The sequence below is a fragment of the Schistocerca gregaria genome, chromosome 8 (genome assembly GCF_023897955.1).
Source record: "Schistocerca gregaria isolate iqSchGreg1 chromosome 8, iqSchGreg1.2, whole genome shotgun sequence".
Taxonomy (NCBI): domain Eukaryota; kingdom Metazoa; phylum Arthropoda; class Insecta; order Orthoptera; family Acrididae; genus Schistocerca; species Schistocerca gregaria.
The window spans coordinates 93,931,773-93,952,685 of record NC_064927.1 but is presented as its reverse complement, the minus strand read 5'-3'; the positions used below and the strand labels follow the sequence as shown (position 1 = coordinate 93,952,685).

General features: G+C 42.6%; 1 protein-coding gene across 4 annotated transcripts in view; it reads left to right on the top strand.

Moving 5' to 3' along the window:
- Nucleotides 1-20,913, top strand: part of LOC126284341 (lysocardiolipin acyltransferase 1-like) — a 297,024-nt gene that overhangs the window by 136,539 nt on the left and 139,572 nt on the right. The window contains exon 1 of one of the 4 annotated variants that reach the window (XM_049983195.1): nt 4,366-4,532. The exons of the other annotated variants lie outside the window; for them this stretch is intronic. The gene's annotated coding sequence lies outside the window, so the exon portion shown is untranslated. Of the gene's footprint in view, nt 1-4,365; nt 4,533-20,913 lie in introns of those variants that run through there. 4 annotated transcript variants of the gene reach the window in all.

The following is a 20,913-nucleotide window of genomic DNA, read 5'->3' as shown; positions in this document are numbered from 1 at the left end:
ATTCAGGGTTTATTTGAAAAGTGTTGATTTGTAGCTTGAATCAGAGGGATGTTGTAGTAAAAATAAAGAAAACAATACAGCTTTATCATATTGCGCTAGAAACGCTATTTCCTCAACAAAAATGTAAAATTAAAAAACCGCAAACCAAAAATACATTAAATATCGCTTCAATACTTTGTCGAACTTAGGCCTATATAAAGCATGTTTCTATTACTAAAACAACTTTCGCTGTTATCAATAATAGCACGAAATTGTTGTCTTTGATCATGATGAAGAATGTTCTGTTGGGTATAAAATAAAAATAATTATATATTTTGTAACGTTTGTGCATGTACACTGTAATTACATCAAAAATAATTACCGTGATTACATAAAAGTGCAGAAGGTACGCTACCAACTAACTTTTATTTCTTATAAAGTGCAATTTATATTGTGTAAGGATATAAAATATACAATGGATTAACACCGAATGATGTGTGGTTCTAATTTTGTGCAAAACAAACGAAGAAACAAACCAAAAAGCATAGAGAAGCCGTCAGCTCCCAGTTTCTCTCTTAAACATTCATTCATGTTTCTTTCCCTACCAATTGTAACAATAAACCGGCAATGCTACCAACTACTACGTCACTTAAGTAGTGTACCAAAACTATTGAATTGTAGTCTGGTAGAGAGCTGCCCTAATCCTGTGTTGTCTTCTAGTCAGTGTTTTCCATGCATTCTTTCCTTTCCGGTTATACGGAGGACCCTGTCATTCCTTACCTTTCATGTGATGTTGATGATTTACACGATCATAATAAATCTGTTGTCAGAATTATGTAGGAATGAAAAAAAAAATGTAACAGCAGCAAGGTTCGATCCACAGACCTTGGTGCTTATTAAACTCAGCGCCTATGGACTTGTTGAGTATTAGCGCCCATACATAGCATATAAGTACGCCTAAACCCTTCAAAGTCGATTCTCTCGCAAACGGTTGATAGTTGCGTCTTCCTGTTTTCAATACTGAAATCGTAGTCCAGCCGCACACACCGTGTCAATATGAATACAATCGGCGAAGTGGCGTTCGTATGGTCCCCTTGTAGGCGAAGTCAAATGATTGCTATTCTCACTTTCGGCCCACACTATACAAAGTATCCCATTTTAATCAATACCAGACGATATCTCTGAAGCGCCACAATTCTCTCGTAAAAGTTATAAGGTTAGAAGTGGGTTATGGGAATGTTACCTCTAAATGACCATGAGCCCTGTTTTCAAGGTCAAACCAAGGTCAAGTTCATGCTCGCAAATGGCAACCCTTATTTTTTATTCCATATTCGCATTCTACGTGAAAAATGTGCATTGTTTGTAGGGAACGTTTTTTTCGAAGAGCCCACGGTTTTTATTCTCTGCCATAATAGCTATGTTTGTGTGGAATAATTATTTATTTGTAATTTCTTTTTTATTTTATGTTTAATCAAACATAATACAACGCGTTTCGAACATGTTCTGTTCATCTTCAGGCGTTTATACATACATACAGAGAAATTATACTTCAAAATAAACAGTCTTAAACTAGATTAATGTAGAACTCTTTATCCATTGTTTGTTACTGTAGCGGCTGGTGTGGCATCTGGGGGGGGGGGGGGGGGGGGGTCAGGAGGGCGGCAGCGGGTGGCTAGAAATCGAAATCAGTGATGTCTTCTGCTGGTCTCCTTCCTTGTGGTTGACTATGCACGATATCACAGACTGTATAGGAAGCAGATTTGCATCAGTTGTGTTACGAACATTGTGTGAAAGGCTTTTATATGACAGTTGATCACTTACGATTTCATCATTTTCCATTACTCCAGTGGTGCAAGTCATGCAGCAAGATGATGAAATCGTAAGTGATCAACTGTTATATAAAAGCCTTTCACACCATGTTCGTAACACATAACTGATGCAAATCTATCTGCATCCTATACAGGCTGTGATATCATACTTACTCAACCGCAAGGAAGGAAACCAGCAGAAGACCACTGATTTTGATTTCTAGCCAGCCATACAGTGCCCCTCTCCTCCTCCTCCTCCTCCTCCCCTCCCCCGGTCCCCTCGCCGAATGCCATACCAGCCGCTACAGTAACAAACAATGGATAAAGAGTTCTAGATTAATCTAGTTTAAGACTGTTTATTTTTCAGTAACATTTCTCTGTATGTATGTATAAACGCCTGAAGATGAACATAACATGTTCGAAACGCGTTGTACTACGTTAGATTAAACATAACATAAAAAAGTGAGTGGTAGCAGAAATTAGAAATAAATAATTAATCCTTGGCTTGTCGCCAGGGGGCACTTCATTGTTACTTCCCAGGTTACCAGTAACGCGAGAACAAAGCGAGATCGGGAAAAATTTTCAGTGAAATCTTGTATGGTTTCTGAACTCCGTCTATTTGTGAAATTTTCGTGAACTTGAAATGGCCTTGAAATTCTTCAGCAGGGATTAACCCGAAAGCAAATACCGTCCTCACTAGTGGAACCCAATGTGCACCACGTGGGGGTTGCCCAGCGGACATCGCACATCGTTAGCGCTGAAGAGGGCTGATTAACGTGGTTCTCGCTGGAAATTTACGATCGCAGATGCTCGATCAACCGTCCATTTTGCCTAATGCACAATGGCACTCTGCCCGAAACTGCTGATAGGCCGTGTTCGAAGTATAAAACTGTCTCCTGACGTTTCGCCTCCGACTGCGGGAGACATCCTCGGAGGTAAAGCGCCGAACTGCGAAGAGAACTCGAAGAAGCGCTGATTATATAGGCAGTACAGAGGGCGCCACTGTCCATCACGTGGCGTCGGCTATGAGATTGTCTCTGGTAATGTCAACATTCTCGATTGAAAGTAATCGATCGTCAGGCTTGCGGTGCAACGCTGATATCGAAATTTTATCCAATTTAACACCTTCGTCTTTCCTGATAAAATTATTACGATGTTTATCAATCTCGAAAACCTCTCTATACAAGCGTGTGTAATAATGCGAGGTTTTTGATATGACGCTTGTCTCACTGAATTTTATTATATGATCGCCTTCCTGGTAAACATCTTCCGCTACGGCCGATTTATCGGTGTGACCCAGGCGGCAATTCGTGTTATGTTCGACAAGACGGGTGTTCACACTTCTCTTTGTGGTACCGATGTAAACCTGTCCACTTTGTGGTATCGATGTAAACCTGTCCACAACTACAAGGAATTTTATATACCCCGGTGTAGCCAAAGGGTGTCGTGCATCTTTTGTCGACCTTAAAAATTCTTTTATTTTCCTAGTAGGTCTGAAAATAGTTTCCACCCCATACTTGCCTAAAACTTTCCCAGTGCGATCTGTGACCTTACTAATGAACGGAAGAAAAACTTTGCCCTTGGACGACTGTTGTTCGTCGTTACTCCTGATTCTCTGCCTAGAGCGAAGTGCTCGATCTGTATCCTTGCTAGAATAGCCATTCTCCACGAAAGTTGACCGTAAATGTTCAATCTCATATTTTAAATAAACAGGTTCACAAAGTTTGTACGCCCTGTCTACCAAAGTTTTCATTACACACCTCTTTTTTGTCTAGGGTGGTGGTTTGAATCTTTGTGTAGATAACGATCAGTATGTGTGGGCTTTCTATGTACCTTAAGGCCCAACGTTCCGTCCCGTCGTTTAATCACGGACACACCCAGGAAGTTCAATTGCCCATTCCTTTCCGTCTCCATAGTGAATTGGATTTTCGGATTAATGCTGTTTAAATGTGTCAGGAAGGCATCCAACTCCTCTGCTCCGTGTGTCCATACAGCAAACGTGTCTTCGACATAGCGATACCATCTGGCTGGTCTGTTACTGGCAGTCTGCAACGCCCGTTGTTCAAAAGTCTCGACGAAACGTCAGAAGACAGTTTCATACTTCGACCACGGCCTATCAGCCCGGAAGTTTTAAGTGAAGACAATACCGGCCGTGAAAGCTTACACTGTGTGATCAATAACCTAAGAAGCGGGAGCGGGAAGCGAGAAAAAAAAAACCAACATCGAGAGGTCAGTTTGTGCACAACATTCTGCACTGGCAACGCTTCCGCAGTTATGAACGACTATAGAGGCAGCATGGCCCGGTATTTTTTGAGGCAGTTGCAGCGACTTGTTGAATCGTAGGCACGTCGAGTTGGTGGACTACGGCAGGCAGGAGATGGTCCGGCGAGCCGTTAGGAGGCGTCCCACGGCTTTCGTCGCCTCGGTATATCGCGGAAGCCGATCTCAGACAGTCGGCGTTATTGCGCCCCAATAAAGACGGAGCGCTCAGTGTGCGAGGCGCGTGGCGAGCCAGACAGGTGCAACGCGAGCGGGCGCCATGGCGGCCCCACGCGAGGGGCGTATCGAGCGCCGACGCCGACGTCGGCGTGGCCGGCGTCCCGGCCGTGGACCGCCGCCGGGATGCTGCGTCAATACCGCCCCCACCCGCCCCCGCCCCCGCCCCCGCCGCCGCCGCCGCCGCGCCGCCGCCGAGCGGCGACCGCTCAGAGGTGCAGCGGCGGCCGCGGCATGTGACACGCGCAGGTGAGTGCCTCGCTTCGCCTCTTCTCCTCCTGCCGGCTTCCCACCGTGTCCCTCTGTGTTTCGATCTGGCTAGACGCGTCTTTACTGCCCTTCACACGTAACACTTTCGGGTCACAACATTCTCATCAGACACTTTTTGCAACGTCATGTGCCGCCACACTGCGAGATATTTTCCTACAGTTTTTTCTTTGTTGCAATAGTCTGCATCTGCATCGTCGCTCCGTGATGTTAACTTTCAGGCATGTCGGGTGAACGTATCAATCTGAGTTCACGAACTCTGGTCCGGAAATGACCAAGCCGAAAGTTATAAGCAAAAATTTTTGCGATACCTTTGACAGTGGAATTCGTGTACCGGTACTGTTTTGTTAATATTGCACGGTAGGCAACTTTCAGAGGTAGTAGCGTGGGAGCCGGCCATGTGGCCGAGCGGTTCTAGGCTCTCCAGTCTGGAACCGCGCGTCCGCTACGGTCGCAGGTTCGGATCCTGCCTCGGGCATGGATGTATGTGATGTCCTTAGGTTAGTTAGGTTTAAGTAGTTCTAAGTTCTAGGGAACTGATGACCTCAGATGTTAAGTCCCATAGTGCTCAGAGCCATTTGAACCATAATAGCATGGATCAAAACAAGAAAGAAACGTTCAGCAAATTGTAATGCATACTTCAAGAGCTGTGGGCACCTGTTCGTTAGAATAGACCTATTTCACAGTAGCGAAGATGAACAAATGTTAGTGGCTCTCAAAGTATGCATTTCACGGCCCATGTTTTTCTTGATTTGGTCCATAGTACCTCCCGCAAAACTATGGAAACCGAGAAGGTTGAGGCAGAAGAGATGTGTTTCACAGCATCGAAGACGAACGAGTTCACACAGCTCCTAAGGGACGTACTTCGTAGCCCATGTTTACCAGACATCTTTTGCTTGTTTTGGTGTACAGTGTCATCTTTGAAAGTTGCTCGCTCTACAATCTTAGCAACAACAGTACCGGTGCTTGTATTCCACTACCTGAGGTATCAGAACGATTTTCGCTTATTGCTTTCTACTCAGTCGTTTACGGACCAAATTGATACATTTGCCCATCATACCTGAAAGTTTGCAACATCGTCATGGAAACATCCTGCACAACTCTTTTACACAAGCAAACGTGCGCTATGCTGTTTTTTTCCACCTTCACTCCGCACACTGGTTCGACGGAGCTCTGTAGATGAGTTTATCACTCAAAGCAGGCTCTTGAAATTTCGTAAGCGGGCCCTGCACTGATAGTTTTCGCCTCTCTTTGAGCCTCTGTCAGTTCTATCTCTTCAGTATTCTCCTTGACATGGGTCAAACAAACCTATGATTATTGGAGCTACCGTTACACGATCATTACTCCTGTTAGTCCTATTTGGTACGGGTTCTAGATATATGAGCAATATTCTAAGATACAATGCGCTAGTCCTTTGTAGACTGATTGCATTTGCCTATTTACCTACATTAACTACTACTCGAGGTATGTGATCGCTCTATTTCATGTTTCTAAAAATTGTTACACCCATGTATCGACTGATTCCAAGTGAGACTCATTGATGCTGTAACGATAGGATAGTACTTTTCTGCGTGAAGTGCACAATTTTACGTCTATGAACACTCAAAACAAGTTGTCAGTTTTTGGAACACTTTGAAATCATTTCAAGATCCGGCTGAACATTTGTGAAGCTATTTTTGCGTAACAGTAGGGCTTGCTGAAAAGTCTGCCTCTGACGTTTTGGAATTTGGAAATCTGTGGTAAGGGCACCGGGACCAAACAGCTGAAGTCATCGGTCCCTGGGCTTACACACTACTTAATCTAAGTTAAACTAACTTACGCTGTCTTCGTACATCCATATTTAAACTGGATGAAGGTGGGACACAGCTGGTGTAATTTTAGTTAAAAATAAAATTCCAGCTGTACTTAAGATATTTTATTTACTTCGCTATTGGTTTCGGCGTTGAGTCAACACCATCTTCAGGCCCGTATACTTTGATGAAGTCAGTTATGTGTGGCTCAGTCTACAAGTCCGCTGCGAGATCAACATATGCTCCACTGGATCGCGAGCCCCGTGGCTATACTCTTATTCGATCCCTGCGAAACCCTACATTTGAATACCCGTTTATCATCTACATTTCTTCTTTGTGTAGCAATTTCAATGGCCAGTAGTGTAACGTATGTTCTATTTAGGAACCTTTAAGAATTTGCGCATAGAAAATCGGAGGCATTCCTTTTCAGCACGCCCTCGAAAGTCATTACAGATAACTGCGCCACCTGCAGGAAGTCCGAGGTTAGTGTTAACCTGAAGTTACGTCTGCAAGTGCCGATCATTCTCCATCCAACGTGATGCTCCATCTGTGGTCATCAAAACTTTTTTGCTCCAGTGCCACTATGACGGCACCTTGGGAATTAGTTGATAACTTACGTGAATCAGTACGTTACGAGGCGCCAGCAGACCAACTGGGCCACAGTAAGGCCGCGATGAGTTGGCGTCGGTCCCCAGAATACCGAACGTTAAGAGTCGGCACCGTCCGCTTCACCTGCTGTCGACTCTTGTTTCATATCGCACCCCACCTAACACCAAGTCTGTGACACTCTAATTGTCTGACGCAGTATCGTCGTGTTCGCTGTGCGAACGGATGATTAACTGATTAACAACAGTAATTGTACTTAAGTGCATTGTGCAATATGACTTGTACTCGCTTTCGGGTGGACAGCGGTTCAAATCCTCGTCCGGATTATTTCTCTGAATCGTTTAAGACAAATACCGGGATGGTTCCTTTGTAACAGTACCGCCGACATCCTTGTCCATCCTTTCTTAATTGGAGCGTGGCCTTCGTTTCTAATGACCTAGATGTCGACGGGACCTTAAACTTTAGTCTTAAAATGAGACACAATCACAAATGTTTACTAAATGTTTTGAATGTGGTTTCTCTGCTGCTCATTGCGTCGTATTCCAAGAGCATTAGTGTAATATCATATTCTTTGTTACAAACATGTAGCACACATTGAAGATGACCGTAGTACGCATGCTCGATCCCCTGTGGCTTCCGTTTCAAAATTTACACTATAAAAGCTGACAAACAAGAAAACGTTCCCCCTCTACATCCCCAACTCCTGCAGCAGCCGCCCTACTTACCCCTTTCCTCCCGAGGCAAGGTGCCAACTTTATTTAGCTCGAGTCCAAATTCACTGACGTCAATTAAAATTACGTACATCTTAAAATGTTATTGTCCTTATTACTATTTTTATTTGTTACTGAGAAAGAAAACTACACTCCTGAGAAGCCCTTAACGTCAGTTGACGTTCTTGGATTCGTCTGTTATTCCTCGACGCATGTTATTATAAACCAGCCCAAAAACCGCGTGCCGCATTAACATTTAATTTGGCCTGCAGCCACTGTGCTGCATCCTCCCTACCTGAAATTCTTAGTCCAGTCACAGATTTAGCTTGGTTCCCCGTATCGTAGAACAATACTGGGTAAACGCTTTCCAGAAACCGAGAAATAGTGCTTCTACCTGACTGACTTGCTCCGTGCCTTTCAGGATGTGATTTGAGAGCAGCGCGAGCTGGATTCCGTAGTAGCGATTTTTTGTGGATCCACGCCGATGAGCATCCAGGAGGTCGTGTCTCAAGACCACTGTACACTACATCCGTATTAATTCATTTACTTTGGTGGCCCTCTGTACGTTTTACTCACTGCTCTCGCCTCCATTACCGTACTGACTACTCATTGATGCCACACTATACGCGATATCAACCGATCCTTTCATTTGCCCAGATTGTGCCGTAAAACTATTTTCTCTCGAATTTGATTAATTATTCCATTTACCCATCGAACGTTCAGCTTTCTCCTGCATCAGCATATTTAAAAAGCTTCTGTTCCCTGCTTGTCTGAACTGTTAATCATCCACTTTTCCGTCGAAAGCGACATTCCAGACAACTACCTTCAGAGAAGACCTCCTAACATTTGAATTTAGATTCGATGGTAACAAATTTCTCTTCTTCAGAAAACGTATCATGCATTTGGCTGTCTACATTAAAAGTACTTTTTACTTCGACCATCGTTAGTTATCTTGCTGCCGAAATACACTACGTGATCAAAAGTATCCGGACACCCCCAAAACATACGTTTTTTTAAAAATATTAAGTGCCTTGCGCTGCCATGTACTTCCATGTTCTCCATATCAGCGACCTCATAGTCATTAGACATCGTGAGAGAGCTGAATGGCGCGCTCCGCGGAACTCATGCACTTCGAACGTGGTCAGGTGATTGGGTGTCACTTGTGTCCTACGTCTGTACGCGAGATTTCCACACTTCTAAACATCCCTAGGCCCACTGTTTCCAATGTGATAGTGAAGTGGAAACGTGAAGGGACACGTACAGCACAAAAGCATACAGGCCGACCTCGTCTGTTGACTGACAGAGACCACCGACAGAGACCACCGACAGTTGAAAGACGGTCGTAATGTGTAAGACAAACATCTATCCAGACCATCACACAGGAATTCCAAACAGCATCAGGATCCACTGCAAGTACTATGACCATAGGCGGGAGGTGAGAAAACTTGGATTGCATGGTACAGCGGCTACTCATAAGCCACACATAACACCGGTAAATGCCAAATGAGGCCTCGCTTGGTGGCAGGGGCGTAAACATTGGACAATTGAACAGTGGCGATCCGATGGCAGGGTGTGTTTATGGCAAATGCCCGGTGAACGTCATCTGCCATCATGTGTAGTGCCAGCAGTAAAATTCGGAGGCGGTGATGTTATAGCCGGCCGTGGTGGCAAAGCTGTTAAAGGCGCTACAGTCTGGAACCGCGCGGCCGCTACGGTCGCAGGTTCGAATCCTGCCTCGGGCATGGATGTGTGTGATTTCCTTAGGTTGGTTAGGTTTAAGTAGTTCTACGTTCTAGGGGACTGATGACCTTAGAAGTTAAGTCCCTTAGTGCTCAGAGCCATTTGAACCATTTTTTTGATGTTATGGTGTGGTCGTGTTTTTCGTGGAGGGGGCTTGCACCCCAAGTTGTTTTGCGTGGCACTATCACAGAACAGCCCTACATTGATGTTTTAAGCACCTTCTTGCTTCCCACTGTTTAACAGCAATTCGGCGATTATGATTCCATCTTTTAACACGATCGAATACCTATTCATGATGCACGAGTGGTTTCACTACAATAATATCCCTGTAATGGACTGGCCTGCACAGAGTCCTGCCGGCCGCGGTGGTCTCGCGGTTCTAGGCGCGCAGTCCGGAACCGTGCGACTGCTACGGTAGCAGGTTCGAATCCTGCCTCGAGCATGAATGTGTGTGATGTCCTTAGGTTAGTTAGGTTTAAGTAGTTCTAAGTTCTAGGGTACTGATGACCACAGCAGTTGAGTCCCATAGTGCTCAGAGCCATTTGCACAGAGTCCTGACCTGAATCCTATAGAACACATTTGGGATGTTTTGGAACATCGACACCTTTCCTCAGTGCAGCACTCCGTGAAGAATGGTCTGCCATTCCCAAGAAACCTTCCGCCACCTGATTGAGCATATGCCTGGGTGAATGTAACCTGTCATCAAGGCCAACACCATATTGAATTCCAGCATTACCGACGGAGGGCACCACGAACTTGTAAGTCATTTTCAGCTAGGTGTCCGGATACTTTTGATCACATAGTGTAACAACATTCGTCTGCTAGTGCCTCATTTCCTAATCTGATTATCTCAGCTTCACTTGATTTAATTCCACTAGAGTCCACTATTCTTATACTGATCTCTTGTAACTTCTTCTAACTACACTGCTCCTAAGTTGTTGTGGAACCTTTTCTGGCAGAATTACGATGCCGTCGAGAAAGGTCAAAATGTTTACTTCTTTTTCTTGAACTTTAATTCTGTCTCACGGTTTTTTTTACTGCTTGCTCACTTCGTTCTCAACTGCAGGTTTCCTTTCGTCTCCTTCGACTCTTATAACTGCAGTATGGTTTCTGTAGAAGAAGATATACTTTCACTGTCTGTGCCGTAACCGTATAGTCTACGACAATCATTGTCCCTGTTGCATTTACAGGCGGTGCAGTGGAAGTAAGGCTCTCGATACCAACCTTCACGAGCCGAAATTCTTGTTTTACACGGGCGCGGTCAGCAGAAAGGATGTGTTTTGGAGAGGCCAAAGCGTTTCTTGACTCGGTGTTAGTAGAGTAACATTCCCTGTGGCGCAGAAGTCTTTGCTTTTATGTTTTACGAAAGTAGTTTATCGAACATAGAAATAGTACTCGAGTGCCGCGTAAATAAATGTATGACGAATTACGCGGGTCGTTTTGGCATCTCATTTTCCTGCCGTAATGTAGCTTACTAGTAGTCCATACTTACCGAGACTAATGTGCATTTCGTCGAGCAACGGATCTGTGAGTGACTACTCGTTGGTGATATAGACTTTCTAAGGATAAGGTCAATCCAGCTGCTATCTTTTCCAAGCCTGGTTTATGCCGTCGTTCCAGCTTAAATGGCGCGGTACAGTTATTCCTAGATGATACTAGATTGGAAGTACTTCCTAATATTTAGCAAAATTATATTTTATCAGTCACTAACTGTCTTTCGGCTTGTCAGGAAATCTTCGTGTGAGAGCTGGATGTCGCAAACACAGATATTACTGCCGACATGGTGCCTTTGAAAAGAGCACGGCCGACTTTTTTCTCATCCTCCTTAAATCCAATGGGACTGATGACCTCTCTGTTTGGTCCCCTTCCTTAAATCAACCAACCAACCAATAGATATTACTTATGCAGGAGATTCAAACGGTACAATAGTGATGTCATACATAGTGTTTACATAGGAAATCATTACACTTTAGTTAAATTCCGTGTCAGTTATAAATAATGGATTGAAACTGTAAATTCAGCTTTGTTGTCATCAGTTGTTAAACATTTTGTGTTTTCTTTTTTTTTTTTAGTCAATGTAGCAATTCGTGGATGACAAGAAAATGTGGTTGTTTCCTTTCTAAACGCCCACACGTCCCTTTTTTGTCTCTCTTGTGTGAATGTTTGAGTAAGCCGCATGTCATTTTATCGATGTCTGCGGCATTCAGTTGTCACTTGAAGTTAGCTTCTCCTTTTCCTTTTTTTTATTTTAGCCATTACTCTCCTCATCACTTTGTAACGGCCCACTACGGATTCTTCTTCTTTGCAACCCCTTCATCTACGTCCTCAATTATTTGCTGGATGTATTCCAATCTCTGTCTTCCTCTACAGTTCTTGCCCTCTACAGCTCCCTCAAGTATTATGGAAGTCAATTCAGATGTCCTACCATCCTGTCCCTTCTTTTTGTCAGTGTTTCCTGTATATTTCTTTTCTTGCCGATTCTCCGGAGAACCTCCTTGTTCCTTACCTTATCAGTTCACCTAATTTTCAACATTCTTGTGCAGCATCGTATCTCGAGTGCTTAGTTTCTCTTCTCTTCCGGCTTCTCTACAGCCCATGTATTACTACCATCCAGTGCTGTGTTCCATGTGTACATTCTTAGAAATTTGATGCTAGTAGACTTCTGCAGACCAGGTATCCCCTTTTTGCCAGTGCTATTCTGCTTTTGATGTTCTTTTTGCTCCGTCCATTGCGGGTCATTTTACTACATAGGTAGCAGAATTCCTTAATTTCGTTTACTTCGCGACCATCAATACTGATCTTAAGTTTCTCGTTTTTTCTCTTTTTTTTCTCGTTTTTTTCTTCGTTTTTTTCCTTATTTTCCCTCATTTTTCTCTCGTTTTTTTCCTCTCGTTTTTTTCCTCTCGTTTTTTTCTCTCGTTTTTTTCTCTCGTTCTTTTTTCTCAGTTTTTTTCTCGTGTTTTTTTCTCGTGTTTTTTCCTCGTTTTTTCTTGTTTTTTTCTCGTTTATGCTACTTATCAAGACTTTCATCATACTTCGATGTACTCTGTCTGTATTCTGTGCTCATTGGACTGATCACTCCATTCAGCAGATCATGTAGTGCTTCTTCCCTTTCACGTAGGACAGCAATGTCATCTGTGAATATTATCATTTATATACTTTCACATTCAATTTTAATTCCACTCTTGAACCTTTCTCTTATTTCTATAATTGTTTCTTTGATGTATAGATTGAACAGTAGGAGCGACAGACTGCATCCCTGTCTTAAACACGTTTTGATTCGAGCAGTCCATACTTCGTCTTCCACTCATACTATCCCCTCTTGGCTCTTTTACATGTTGTATATTAGCCGTATGTCCCATAGCTTATTCCTGTTTTCTTCAGAATTTCGAACATTTCGCACCATTTCACATTGTCGAACGCTTTTTCCACGTCTATCCTATAAACGTGTTCTAATTTTTCTTTTGTCTTGCTTCCATAATTAACCAAAAAGTTAGAACTGGCTTTCTGGTGCCCCTACATTTCCTTGTCATCTAAAACATCCTCAGTTTTCTTTTCCATTCTTTATTCTTGTCAGCAGCTTGGATGTACGAGCTGTTAAGCTAATTGAGCAGTAGTTCTCGCACTTGTCAGCTCTTGCAGTCTTGTGTGGAGTATATTTTTCCGGAAGTTTGATGGTACACATTTTACAAACCAACGTGAATAGACGTTTTGTTGCCGCTTCCCCAAGTATTTTAGAAACTCTGATGGAATTTACCCATCCATTCTGTCTTATTTGATCTTAAGTCTTCCAAAGCTCTTTTAAATTCTGATAATACTGGATCCTTATCCCTTCTGTATCAGCTTCCGTTTCTTCTTTCATCGCACTACGCAAATCTTTCCCATCATAGAGGCTTTGAGTGTACTCTTTCCACCTATCCGCCCTGTCTTTTGCATTTAACAGTGGAACTCCGATTGCGCTCTTCATGTTACCATCTTTATTTTTAATTTCGTTATTTGACTTTCCTGTATGCTGAGTTAGTCCTGCTGAGAGCTTTTTTTGTTTCTTTTATTTCCTCACATTTTCATGCAGTCGTTTTTCCTTAGCTTCCCTGCACCTCCTGTTTATTTCATTCCTGATTGACTTGTATTTCTGTATTCTATATTACAGCCTTCCACAAATTAGTGATCTGTAACCGTATTTTTTGCGTATTGATGCTTCCTCACAAGTCTTTTAAACTTCAGCCTACTTTTCATGACTACTAAATTGTAATCTGGATCTATATCTACTTCTGGATATGCCTTACAATCCAGCATCTGATTTCGGAACCTCTTCCTGACCGTGATGTAATCTAACTGCAATCTTGTGTTTATTGGACAGAGTATTCGCTATTACTAGCTGATATTTATTGTAGAATTCAATCTTTCTCCTCTGTTCCTAGTATCAAGCTCACATTCTCCCGTAACACTTTCTTTTACTCCTTCAGCTAAAACCGCTTTCCCATCTCCCATGAGTATTACATTTTCATCTCCCTTTACCTGCTTCACTTTCCATTCAATATCCTATATACTTTCTCTGTCTTTCGATGTTCAGCCTACGACGTCGGCATGTAAATCTGAAGTGTCGTTGTCTGTGCTGGTTTTGCTGTCGGTTCTGATGAGAACAACTCCATCACTCAAGTGTTCGCAGTAACACTCTCTTGCCCATGCCCCACCATCCTCATGGTCACCTCCCCCTCGGCAGTCCCCTCCCGGTGATCTAATGGTGGCTAGACCACAATCTTTTGCCAATGGAGAAATGATTGTGTCGTTAATGTAATGCTTTCCATTGCCTTGTGCTTCCTCATGACGTTGATCATTGCTCATTCTTCCGCCTATGAGCACTTTCCCACCACGCTTCGACAAGAGCTCTGGCAGAATGGAGATGACTTCCTACGTTGTCTTCGGCCGCCAGAGCTGATGATTTTTATTCAGAGTTTAAGCTGTGGTGGAGTTTGAACCCCAGCCGAGGACATTTCGACTGCTAATAAGACGGTACCCTTGGACCACAGGAATTTTTGTCGCCTAATGAAAAAAACATGAACGTATGTAATGTCAGACAAACTGTGTGATTGGACTGATGAGTTTATAGCAAGCAGAATAAAGCATGACATTGCCAATGGAGAGAGAAATTATCAGATGTAAAACTAACTTTGTGCGTACCCCTGGGTTGTGCTACATAACCATTACTTTTCACAATCTATATAAATGACTTATGGACAACGGGTGGAGTCCCATAAGGCTTTACGCGAGCAATGCTGTTACGAACTGTGAAGTCTCACGCTGGAAAATTGTATGCAAATGCTGTAAGATCTGCAGAGTGTCGCCAAACGCAGCACAGATTGGTTGTTGACTCTCAACATAAACAACTGTAGCGTATTGCGCATAAATAGGCGAAAATGATTATTGCATTATTATATGAGTGCAGATTAATCACTCGAAGCAGTCACATCGATACAACAACAAGGATTATGCGTACGCAGCTATTTAAAATGGAATGGTCACATAAAATTAATTGCAGGTAACGCAGATTCCAGACTGAGATTCACAAGAAAAATCCTCAGGAAGTGTAGTCCTCCCTCAGAGGAGGTAGCTCAGAAAACCACGTGTCCGACAAATACTTGAATATTGTTCGTCACTATGGGATCTACACCGGATAGAGTGGGTTCAGAAAATAGAGAAGAGCCGAAGAAGAATAGCATGTTTCGTTACAGGCTCGTTCAGTAAGTGCGAAAGCATCGCCAAGACGGTCAACCAACTACAGTGGCAGACGCTGCAAGAGAGGCATCCTACATCAGGATGTGTTTCACTGTTAAAGTTCCCAGAGCATACGTTCCTAGAACAGTCAACCAACATGTTGTTTCCTCCTACGTATGTCTCGCGAAAAAACCATGAAGATGAGACTGGAGGGATATGGACTAACTCGGATGCTTACCGACAATCTTTCTTCCCGCGAAAACCGGAAAAGGAGAGGGTGAGAAGAGACAGTGGTAAATAAAGTATCCACCGCGACACACCGTAAGCTGATTTCTCGTGTGTAGATTGTAACACTTCCGTTTTTACCCCAACCTGATGTTATCGAATAGCAGGCCAATATTTTTAATTATTACTGTGACCGTGACCCTAAAGGGGCCGGTAATCGGAATTGACTGCTACGGAAGTTGTTACTTTTCAGTTCGTTCTGTTCAATCGTCGTCGTCGTCGTCGTCGATACTATAATACTGAATGTATGGTAATAAGGAACACCAACACAGTTTTACCAATTACGAACTTATATTCTTCTCAAAACACAAAAAGGAGACAGCCACTGCCTTCGTCATACATATCTAATTACGGCTAATCTCAGCACAGGCTTTCTTCATTTGCCATTATCGTCACACGCTAATCCATCACTGCATCCATCACTGCAATCCAAGGTTCGGGCGGCGCGGTAGACGCGAAACTAAATGTCGGCACTAGTAACGTCACTGCTCACTTTTATGAAGATACTTCATCACTTTCCCGGTATTCATTTACTATTAAGGGGTCTAACCACGGCGATGGTGTCACCCTTCTCGGTTAAAAACCCTGTATTCCAATAATGGCCTCTACACACACGCCAGTCCCGCCAACCGCACTGGCGCATCTCGACACTCGCTCTGGCAACACGTCACAATCGATTGTTCGCCCTATCGACCTGTGCCGAGTGCAAAGTTACAGTGAGGGCCCACGGACCGCTTACAAGACGCACCTGCAGTAATGCGCATCTTCCCCCTTCCCTGTTCCATTCCCTGATGGTCCGTGGGAAGAACGTCTGTTTGAGCTCTAATTTCCCTTATTTTCTCAGCGTGCTCATTTCGTGAGACGTACTTAGGAGAAAGTCACTATTCTTGGAAGATACACTCTCGGGGTTTAGACAGTCAACCTCTCTGGGACACCGAATGGCTCTCTCGTAGCGCCTGCCGTTAGTTTGTTGAGCCCTCCGCGTCGCTCTCCCGCTTGCTAAATGTGTCTCTCAGGAGACGTGTCGTACTTTGTTACATATTCTCTACATGTCATATTAATATAACCTCACGATGCCCCCAGACTGACAAGCAACTCTCAAGAACCGCTCTTACTAGTGTTCTGTGAGCCACATCTTCCGTAGTAGAAGTTAATTTCGTTAATGTTCCTCCAGTTGATCTCAGTTTGGCATTTGGTTTTTCTACAGTTAGTTTTACGTGATCATTACACCTTACTCCCCTCCAGGCGGTCACTGCATAGCCGATCGTGTAAGATATGGGTCTCCAGAGTGGTCTTCAAGGGGGTCGATTAATACTAGAGACGATGTATTAAAGTATCTGGGAAATATATAGGATATCCCAATAAAACATCGTAAAACATCGAAAATCATTAAATGTGCTTACTTCTTTATTATTTCTATCCTATGTAATGGTACTGAATACATAAAATTTTGATATAATTGTAACTTCTCCCAATTCTGAATATTTGTTGTTAGCAAAAGGTGGCAACATTGTACTTTTAGGAAGAACAGGTAGTTCTTTGTAGCTTGTGCAAGAGCATTTGTATCTGTTATGTTGCTGTTTTGTTGGGTTGCAAACGTATCCAGTTTTTTACATTAAAAATTGGGGAAAGAAATACAGTAGAAGACGAATGGTTAGCTTTGAGGGATGAAGTAGTGAAGGCAGCAGAGGATCAAGTAGGTAAAAAGAGTAGGGCTAGTAGAAATCCTTGGATAACGGAAGAAATATTGAATTTAATTGATGAAAGGAGAAAATATAAAGATGCAGTAAATGAAGCAGGCAAAAAGGAATAAAACGTCTCAAAAATGAGATCGACAGGAAGTGCAAAATGGCTAAGCAGGGATGGCTACAGGACAAACGTAAGTATGTAGAGGCTTATATCACTAGAGGTAAGATAGATATAGTCTTCAAGAAAAATTTAAGAGACTTGCATGAATATCAAGAGCTCAGATGGAAACCCAGTGCTAAGCAAAGAAGGAAAGCAGAAAGGTGGAAGGAGTATATAGAGGGTCCATACAAGGGCGATGTACTTGAGGACAATATTATGGAAATGGAAGAGGAGGTAGATGAAGATGAAATGGGAGATATGATACTGCGTGAAGAGTTTGACACAGCAATGAAAGACCTGAGTCGAACCAAAGCTCCGGGAGTAGACAACATTCCATTAGAACTTCTGACAGCCTTGGGAGAGCCAGTTCTGACAAAACTACCAGCTGGTGAGCAAGATGTATGAGACAGGCGAAATACCCTCAGACTTCGAGAAGAATATAATAATTCCAATCCCAAAGAAAGCAGGTGCTGACAGATGTGAAAATTACCGAATATCAGTTTAATAAGTCACAGCTGCAAATTACTAACGCGAATTCTTTACAGACGAATGGAAAAACTGGTAGAAGCCGACCTCGGGGAAAATTAGTTCGGATTCCGTAGAAATATCGGAAAAAGTGAGGCAATGCTGACCCTACGACTTATCTTAGAAGAAAGATTAAGGAAAGGCAAACCTACGTTTCTAGCATTTGTAGACTTAGAGAAAGCCTTTGACAATGTTGACTGGAATACTCTCTTTCAAATTCTGAAGATGGCAGGGGTAAAGAACAGGGAGCGGAAGGCCATTTGCAATTTGTACAGAAACGAGATGGCAGTTATAAGAGTCCAGGGACATAAAAGGGAAGCAGTGGTTGGGAAGGGAGTGAGACAGGGTTGTAGCCTATCCCAGCTTTATTCAATCTGTATATTGAGCAAGCAATAAAGGAAACAAAAGAAAAGTTCGTAGTAGGTATTAAAACCCATGGAGAAGAAATAAAAACTTTCAGGTTCGCTGATGACATTGTAACTCTGTCAGAGACAGCAAAGGATTTGGAAGAGCAGTTGAACGGAATGGATAGTGTCTTGAAAGGAGGATATGAGATGAACGTCAACAAAAGCAGAACAAGGATAATGGAATGTAGTCTAGTTAATTCGGGTGGTGCTGAGGGAATTAGATTAGGAAATGAGACAATTAAAGCAGTAAAGGAGTTTTGCTATTTGGGGAGCAAAATAACTGATGATGGTCGAAGTAGAGAGGATATAAAATGTAGACTGGCAATGGCAAGGAAAGCGTTTCTGAAGAAGAAAAACTTGTTAACATCGAGTATAGATTTAAGCGTCAGGAAGTCGTTTCTGAAAGTATTTGTATGGAGTGTAGCCATGTATGGATGTGAAACATCGACAATAAATAACTTGGACAAGAAGAGAATAGAAGGTTTCGAAATGTGGTGCTACAGAAGAATGCTGAAGATTAGATGGGTAGATCACATAACTAATGAGGAAGTATAGAATAGAATTGGGGAGAAGAGAAGTTTGTGGCACAACTTGACTAGAAGAAGGGATCGGTTGGTAGAACATGTTCTGAGGCAGCAAGGGATCACCAATTTAGTATTGGAGGGCAGCGTGGAGGGTAAAAGAGATGAATACACTAAGCAGATTCAGAAGGATGTAGGTTGCAGTAGGTACTGGGAAATGAAGAAGCTTGCACAGGATAGTGTAGCATGGAGAGCTGCATCAAACCAGTCTCAGGACTGAAGGCCACAACAACAACAACAACAACATATTAAAAATCTAATCTGAAGACGCATAGTGTTGCCTACCATTGCTAAGAAGACAGGCAGACTATATTTACGGGAGACTTATGAAACCGGTAGTTTCGTGAGTTTTGACTCGTATTATTTTTATGAGATAATTTGAAGGTGCTGCGTAGTCGAAACCAGTAAGCTTTGCGACCAAGACAATTAATTATTCACAGTAATATTTGAATTATTATTTTGTGCCATTGTTTGCTAATGAAACTATTCGCATGGGCTTATTATGTAAGTACTTTCAGTAATTATACAATGAAGCCGATGAAAATGAAAGGTCACTTGGAAACGATCCACTCCAATAACAAAAGCAGAAATTGTCAGTATTTTTTATTAAATATACCAAATTGAATGTACGTTCGAAGACATGCTGCAGTACATGTCTTAACATAACAAAGAAAGAGAAACCGTATATTATTGTGGAAGAGATTATAATAACAATGTCTCAAACTCAGAACCGACGCCGAACCTTTCTTACTTGCGTTCTCATCCATATACATACTTGGTTGAAGATGGTTTCAGCGTCGCAAACGCACAACCGAATATCGATAGTTAGAATTATATATTAATACCTTCAGCTGCTGACGGGCGTTGATATATATCAACGGGGACAGATGAAAATGTGTGCCCTGACCTGGACTTGAACCCGGGATCTCCTGCTTACATGGCAGACGCTCTACCCATGCAGCCACCGAGGGCACAGAGGATAGTGTGAACAGAGGATAGCACGACTGCAGGGACTATCTCGTGCACTCCTCCCGCGAGACCCACATTCTTACCTTATATGTCCACACGATATAAGAATATCGATAATGTCGCCACGAGCAACACGTGACTCGTGTTCCACGTTAAAGTGCAGGTCCCCTTTCTCCGGTTGGTTAGCCACATGCAAGTCACCGGAATGGCGTCCAGACCATTGAGCCACACGAAATTGTTAATAATTCATCAAATATAATTTGTTTTATATTTTCTAACATAGCTGTGTGTTTCACATATAGCGACACTTAATGTTTAAGACTTATAGGCAAATTTCTATATATCCACTAGTTTGCTACTACGTTTTAAGATTACACTAACAGTGGAAAATATCCTTTTTTCTAATATGCTATTGGGTGGATTTTATAAGATATGGGTATAAACTCTCCTTATTTCTTCGCATAAAAATGATTTATTTTTGTTAAATACTTAATGTGGGGGTCGATAATTTAACAGCCCTCCTCGCTGCGTTGGCATCAATAATACGAATACCAACTAACATAGCAGAGACAGGCGTTTAATAACATTGTGACCATTTGCGTGATAATACAAAATGAGGAAGTGGCTGTTTTTGAAAATAATATACATTACTTACCTTTATATCTGACTGATGCAGGATTGTTCATTGGCCGGTTGACTTGTTCGATGATCTCGCTTCCTACAAGATGTTACATACGGTGAAATGTAATAACGAAGGAGGAAATGGGACTTCACTTTAATTTTTGTTGATTTATTCACTTCACAGTACTCATACACTTTGCATAATTCGAAGAAAACATTTACAGAAACCAATGTTCAGTACAGCTCCCATGCTTGCGCCTATTTCATTCCATTTTAACTGAACAGCACTGGATCAGTGTGTCCAGCCAATGACGCCGTGATAACAGCCACAGCCGAACCACGGCGCGGCAAGACTTCTGCTTGTTATACACGAAAATCAACAAGTGCTGCGGATACATTATTCGCGGTACAGAGATGTGTGTATACATCGATCTTTGCATGCAAAGAGTCCAATACAGTTTGCTACTCTTGTTAAACGTTTCACATAGTAATTACAATTTTGTCTTTTAAGCGATAACGAGCAACAATAAGCGTTATATTAAGTGTGTCGCGAGTGTCATTACATT